At 40.9% G+C, this 7,840-nt stretch overlaps 1 protein-coding gene across 1 annotated transcript in view; it reads right to left on the reverse strand.

Moving 5' to 3' along the window:
* GLG1 (golgi glycoprotein 1) overlaps positions 1–7,840 on the reverse strand; it is a 172,549-nt gene that overhangs the window by 30,707 nt on the left and 134,002 nt on the right. The gene's annotated exons all lie outside the window — the stretch shown is intronic.

A 7,840-nucleotide genomic window follows, 5' to 3' on the forward strand; every position in this document is an offset into this window, starting at 1 on the left:
TAGAGACGGGGTTTCACCATGTTGACCAGGATGGTCTCGATCTCTTGACCTCATGATCCACCCGCCTCGGCCTCCCAAAGTGCTGGGATTACAGGCTTGAGCCACCGCGCCCGGCCTCTAAATACCTTTTTCTAAGTATGAATGAAGTTCAATCCTATGGAATATATTAGACTCAGTATGATCAGGAAATGGCAAGATAGTCTCCTATTCAATTTTGTCTTCTTCCCGTGCAAGGTAAGGTGGTTATCTTTTTGGTTTACTTGAGGGTGCTTATCAATGTATAAGCCTTGACATTTAACTCTGAATCTGGACACACTGGATTAAACGATGAGCCTGCTTCTTCTCCAAATCAGACCAGGACATGCTTAATTCTGTCCATATTATATTGTCAACTTGGGTAAAGGGCTATTTAATGGGAGAAAAAAGCTAATATTTAATGAGTAACCACGAAGAGCTAATATTTAATGAGTAACTATGCAGCACTTTTTTTTTTTATTAGGGGGGAAGGAATTAAAGAAGACGAGAAAATGCGATTTAGATTAAGGCAATATACTCAGTAGACTATTTAGGTTTAGATGGCCTGAGTGAGCAAAGGGAAATTATAGCCCAACTTTCTGTGGTCCTTTCCAGAGCTAATTTGAAGAAACAGAAATGAGAATACATTGAATCTTCAGGTAATCTCTTTCTAGTAAAGTGTGAGGGCAAAACACACACACACACACACACACACTCTCTCTCTCTCTCTCTCTGAGATAGGGTCTCACTGTCGGCATGCAGTGGCATAATCACAGCTCACTATAACCTAGAGCTCCTGGGCTCATGTGATCCTCCTGCTTCAGCCTCCTGAGTGGCTAGCCAGTACTACAGGCACACACTGCCATACCTGGCTAATTATTGTCAGTTTTTGTAGAGACAAGGTCTAGCTATGTTGACCAGGTTGGCCTTAAACTTCTGACCTCAAGCTTTCCTCCTGCCTAGGTCTCTCAAAGTGCTGGGATTACAGGTGTGAGCCACTGTGCCTGGCCAAAATATATATTAATCACCAAAAAAAGTTAACTACCACACCATGGTGGCTTAACAACTGAATGGAGAAGCCACTGGACATGAAAAGCTAGAGAAGCAGTCGGATCCAGTACTGGCTGTTTTGGAGGTGGGGTGAGCAAGTGAGACAAGGAAAGAGGGCGGAATGACAGCCAACGAACTCAGTGATTCTGGCTCGTCCTCCCATCCCCATCACTTTGTGTTAACAGAATGAGAAGGAAATTGGAGAATCAAGAAGTTGTCACTTATTGACAAAAACCTCTTAAGATAGACTTAATAACTTTGAATAAAGAAATAAAAACAAATTCCCATATCCATTGCAAATCAATAAAAATACAAGTGCACTATTATCTTCCTAGAGACGTATCTGAAGGTGCTTCTGCCACCCCTACAGGTGCCATCATTCTTTCTAGACAGGTCTTTGTGGTATCAGAAACATTTTGACCCTGACTTCCAACGTACTGGTGAACAAGGATGTGTGGTACAGAATGGGAGCAGGCTCATTCTGCTTTTAGATTATGTTCTGAAAGTGATAAAGCATTAGTCTTTTTCAGGAGACTGGAGTATGTTAGCTGTCCCAAAACTGAACAAAAAGAGTTTCCTACTGATTATTTGAATAAATACAGGTAATTATGACTACACAGGAGAACAGGCTGAGGCAATACATTCACTTTGGCTTCAAAATACTCACTTCCAATCCCGGGAGATGAAATACTGCAGCTCTAAGAGACGGTGTTCACAATCTTCCACCATCTTCTCTGTGTATAAATGTTCCATCAAGCATGACAAAATCCTAGCCATAAAATGAGTAAAATTACAACAGGAGAGAAGTTTTCAGAACTCGATGTCTACATAATATTTCCCTGGTCTGTAGAAAAAGCCTTTTAGCTATTTTCTTAGGGCAATCAAATTTATTTTTCTGAGAATCACTCAAATTAACTGAACCTAACAGTGATTATGCCTTCTATCAACTTCAGAGCCACTCAGCACTTAAGACTCTGCATGCACCGGGGCAGTGTGCAGCTGCTGTATTTTTAACTGGTTATGAAAACTTTCCAACACACACAAAAGTAGAGAATCATGTAACAGCCACGTTCCCTCGCCATTACTTTATCAATCTATGGCCAGGTCTGTTTCAACTCTAGGCCCCTTTGCTGATATTTTCTAGCAAAATCCCAGATACTTTTATCATTTCATTTGTAAATATTTCAGCATGTTTCTTTAAAATATAAGAACTTAACACCATTATCACACCACCATGAAACTATTTAAAAAACTTTGCTGTCACGTAATATCCTGTTAGTTTTCAAATTATTTCAATTATTATTATTATTTTACAAGTTTGTTCAAATCAGGACCCAGAAAAGGATAACTGATAAGTATCTCAATTTATTTTCAACTGCAGCAGTTCTTCCTTCCTTTTTCCCTCTCCCCAGGCCCCTCTTTGGTTGATGTGGTTATTTTTACATTGGTAAATATTCCTTTTTTTTTTTTTTTTCTTTAGACGGAGTTTTGCTCTTGTCGTCCAGGCTGGAGTGTAATGGCGCGATCTCAGCTAACCGCAACCTCCGCTTCCCAGGTTCAAGCGATTCTCCTGCCTCAGCCACCCAAGTGGCTGAGATTACAGCCATGTGCCACCATGCCAGCCTAATTTTGCATTTTTTAAGTAGAGATAAGGTTTCTTCATGTTGATCAGGCTGGTCTCAAACTCCCAAACTCAGGTGATGTGCCTGTCTTGGCCTCCCAAAGTGCTAGGATTACAGGCGTGAGCCACTGCGCCCAGCCAGTAAATATTCTTAATTAGTTTTAAGTGTGTTTAACCACACAGAAAGCTTTAAAAGAAGAATCTAATTTTATAATTCTCTAGCACAGCATGATAACAGCAGTTCTTGCACAGCAGAATGAGATAAACATGGACTATATTCACTTTGTTATTGGGTATGGCCAACTGCTGGCTACAAAAATTTTTGCAGAATAAGGAAGCCGTTCTTTTTTTTTTTTTTCCCTCTCCACCCTTCGGAAGCTGTTCTTATTTTGCAGCTGGTTTTGTTTTGGTTTGGTTTTTTGAGACAAGGTTTTACTCTGTCATCTGGGCCGGAGTGCAGTGGTAGATCACAGCTCACTGTGACCTTGAACTCCTGGGCTCAAGCAATCCTCCCACCTCAACCTCTTAAGTAGAGGCGACTGCAGGCATATGCCGCCATGCCAGCTAATTTAAAAACTTTTATGTTGCCTAGCTATACTGCCCAGGCTGGTTTCAAACTCATGCCTTCAAGTGATCCTCTCACCTCGGCCTCCCAAAACACCGGAATTACAGGCATGAGTTATTGTACCCAGCCATGGAGCTGTTTTTACATAATAAAAAATAAAACTAAAGTATAAGAATTAATACTTTAATATAGCATTTATTCAGCTTTTCTAGATCTTAGATGCAACTCTAGTATTCGTTTTGTCCATTACCATTCCCTCCAACTGCCACATTTTGTTTTCTGGAGTGCAATGGCGCGATCTCAGCTCACTGCAACTTCTACCTCCCAGGTTCAAGTGATTCTCCTGCCTCAGACTCCCAAGTAGCTGGGACTACAACCACAGTCCACCCCCACCCAGCTAATTTTTGTATTTTTAGTAGAGATGGAGTTTCACCATATTGGTCAGGATGGTCTTGATCTCTTGACCTCGTGATCTGCCCGTCTCGGACTCTCAAAGTGCTAGGATAACAGGCAGGAGCCACCGCGTGCGACCTCAAGTATTGTCTGATGATTACCAAGTAGCCAATGTATACAATGAGTCAATATACAACTAGGTTGAAAACTACAGAGTGCCAAAGTATGTGTCACTTATCCTGAGTATTTCTCTCTCTCATTTTTATTTGATCATTATATAAAATTATTCAGTAACCTAATATACAAGTCCATATATGCTCAGTCACTGTCAATAAAACACCATCACAATACTGGATCCAGGGTCTCTGTATCAGGGAGAGGCAGATCCTAGGTTTCAATTCCAATACTAGTTTTACTGAAAGTTGGTATATGTTCAACCTGTTCAACAAAATTTCAGTTAAGATCTCAAACCATCCAAAAGTCATTTGAAGGAATGTTCCTTGTGCTGCCAAGTAAAATACAATACGGATAAATACCATGCATAAGATAACTTACATTGGGTCTCCGGATCTTATGTGTTTGCAGGCTGTCTGGATTACAGATTCACAAGCTTCATTCAAAGCTCGATCAATGCGATAATCTGCACCAGGGTCAGTCTCCTGAATCAGTGTCTGAAGCTGGATTAAAACAAATTAAGAGGGAAGAAAGCAAGTCACTTAAGTGCTAGGGAAGAGCAGTGTCTTCTTCATACAATCAGTTCCTCAGTCTTATTTACCACAATGTACTCCAAAAAAGTTGTCGACAGTTGTCACTAGCCAAACTCAAGAGCTCTTGGCAAATACTTTTCCAACTGGTTTCTCCACCTTGATTGCAGATTTGTCTATTTGGGTCACTGTGGGGACTGCTTATCTACGTTCTTACTAATCCTTGGAGATCTTTTTTTTTTTTAAGACAGACTCACTCTGTCACCAGGCTGGAGTGTAGTGGCTCGATCTCAGCTCACTGCAAACCTCTGCCTCCCGGGTTCAAGCAATTCTCCTGTCTCAGCCTCCCGAGTAGCTGGGACTACAGGCATTCGCCACCACACCGGCTAGTTTTTGTATTTTCAGTAGAGAGGGGTTTTCATCATGTTGGCCAGGATGGTCTCCATCTCTTGACCTCATGATCCACCTGCCTCGGCCTCCCAGAGTGCTGGGATTATAGGCTTAAGCCACTGTGCCTGGCTTAATCCTTGGAGGTCTTTACAACATGAATGTGAATCTTTTTCCTGCATCTTTGCTTTTATCTGCCTACATGTTAATCAGATTACTAAACGTGGTGCTCATAGCAAAGTCAGAATTAAGTGGAAAAGAGTAAATAAAGAACATTTTCAACGAGAGACCTAATTTGGTCGTAAGAATCTAGAATTTGAATTTTCCTGCAAAGACAATGGTATTGTCAAGTGTGCTGGTATTGTCAAAAGCACATGTGCAATTTCATTTACCTTGAAGAAACATCAGTTGCAAAAAAACAAGGTTACAGTACTAATAATCTCCTATTTTCCTCAACTACTTTTCTACAACCAAGAGGTAAACAAACTCAAGCTTGCACATTAAGTATATAGAAAAATACTTGTCATTATGCAGCTAGAAATGAGACTATATTCTTTATCATTTACTTTTCTGTCCTGCCATGGAATAAAGGAAAGACATGAGAGTAGATGCTTCATGTATTTTTTTTTCCTGCCTTTGAGGACAGGAGTAGATGAAAAGGCTCTAAATTAAAACCAAAAGAAGTGAGTTCTATTAATAGTTCTGGCTCTGACAGATTAGCTTCGAGAAGATGGACATATTGATTACCTTTAAGTTTCGGTTTCTCTAACTGCAAAAAATTATAAGAAATAATAATATTAATGTGGCATGTTCTGAGGTGGTATAGAAAAGAAAAAGAAAAAAAAGAAATAATATACGGGAGAATACTGGGTAAACTGCAAAGCATTTTATAGACGTGAAAGATCATTATTACTACAGATAAGCAGCAGATGGTATTTTGGAGTAGAAATCTTTTTTTTTTTTTTTCCTGAGACAGAGATCACCCAGGCTGGAGTGCAGTGGCATGATCTCCACTAACTACAACCTCCACTTCCCAGGTTCAAATGATTCTTCTGCCTCAGCCTCCTGAGTAGCTGGGACTAAAGGCATGTGCCAGCACTCCTAATTTTTTTTTTGAGATGAAGTCTTGCTCTGTTGACAGGCTACAGTGCAGTGGTGTGATCTTGCCTCACTGTAACCTCTACCGCCTAGGTTCAAGCAATTCTTCTTGCCTCAGCCTCCCAAGTAGCTACGATTACAGGCACCTGCCACTATGCCTGGATAAAATTTTTTGTATTTTTAGTAGAGATGGGGTTTCACCATGTTGGACAGGATGATCTCAATCTCTTGACCTTGTGATCTGCCAGCCTTGGCCTCCCAAAGTGCTGGGATTACAGGTACGAGCTACCTCTTGGCTAATTGTGTGCGTGCATGTGCGCGTGTGTGCGTGTGTGTTTTTTGAGACTGAGTCTTGCTCTGTCACCCAGACCACATCTTGCTCTGTCACCCAGGCTGGAGTGCAAAGGTGCAATCTTGGCTCACTGTAACCTTGAAACCTCCCGGGTTCAAGGCATTCTCCTGCCTCACACTCCAGAGTAGGTAGGATTACAGTGCCTGCCACCACACCCAGCTAATTTTTTGTACTTTTAGTAGAGACGGGGTTTCATTATGTTGGCCAGGCTGGTCTTGAACTCCTGACCTTGTGATTCACCCGCCTCAGCCTCCCAAAGTGCTGGGATTATAGGCCTGAGTCACGGTACCCAGCTGATTTTTATATTTTTAGTAGAGACAAGGTTTGCCATGTTGGCCAGGCTGGTCTTGAACTCAAGCAGTCTATCCACCTCGACATCCCAAAGTGCTAGGATTACAGGTGTGAGCCACCACACCTGGTGTTGGGGTAGAAATCTTTAGTAACAGAAAGCACAGATGAAAACTATAATCCTTACTCGTTTGGGTTCCCTTTTGCCAAGTTAAAGAACTGGAATCATTTTGTGTCACTGATTTGTCCTCTGGTCCTTATACAGCTAACCTATGATCCCACAGGGTCTTCACTGGAACACCTGTGGGATCATAGGTTAGGTGTATGACCTCATCACAAATTTATCAGAGAGCCATAATCAAAAGGAAATAAAGGAAAAAACCACAAACTTCTATTATCCTAAAAAAAAAAAAGCTGGTAATCTAGATGAGAGAAACATGAAAGACTTCCAATATTCTAGGATAGAAGTTATTTACACCAAAAATTCTTGGTGGCAGTTTAGAAAAGCTACAAAATGCTGTGGTGAGCTGGTAGGAAAATCACTACTGAATGATTACCAATGTTACTTATGACATTTGTTGACAAAAACCAAATATCACTACTGAATGATTACCAATGTTACTTATGACATTTGTTGACAAAAACCAAAGTATATTCATCTTTTTATGAGAAAAGTTGGAAGCAACATGGGAATCTGCAGGTCTTTGCAAGAGCTGTATCAGTTAAATATCCATGACTGACAGGCAAACTTTAAGAAACAATAAATGCACTGGACTGAAGTTACTTACAGGCGAAAATGAATGCTCTCTAGAGCCTAATGGGCTAACAGCTCCACAGATCACTGCCATTCTGGAATTTGGTAACAGTAGCGTGTGAAATAAACACTCAAAATGTGAATTGCTACATGGTTACATACCTATTCTAGCCCCTGGCATGCTTAGGAAAATCTGGGAAAATGCTTCAGAGAGATGACTAGAGAATAGACTGGCAGTTATCTTTGGCTTAGGAGAGCCTAGGCCCAGACTTATTGAGCCATGAATGAAGAGAATTTCACAGCTCACAATTATGGTGCATTTGGGAGGGTATGTACTCAACAAGATGATAATTATTCTTAAGCTTTACAGCTTACTACCTGTTGAGAAATCACTAAATCAATCACCAAGCAGACAACAGGGAAAACTAAATGGTCAACCAGAGCAGGTATTGAAGTCCGCTGTATTAGGAAGAAAACGTTGAAAAAGGAAAAAAAAAAAAAAAAAAGGCCAGGCATAGTGGCTCATGCCTGTAATCCCAGTACTTTGGGAGCCCAAAGGAGGCGGACTGCTTGAGCCCAGTAGTTTGAGACCAACCTGGCGATCATGGCAAGA

This window comes from Cebus imitator, unplaced genomic scaffold, assembly GCF_001604975.1.
Source record: "Cebus imitator isolate Cc_AM_T3 unplaced genomic scaffold, Cebus_imitator-1.0 Scaffold577, whole genome shotgun sequence".
In the NCBI taxonomy this organism is placed as follows: Eukaryota; Metazoa; Chordata; class Mammalia; order Primates; family Cebidae; genus Cebus; species Cebus imitator.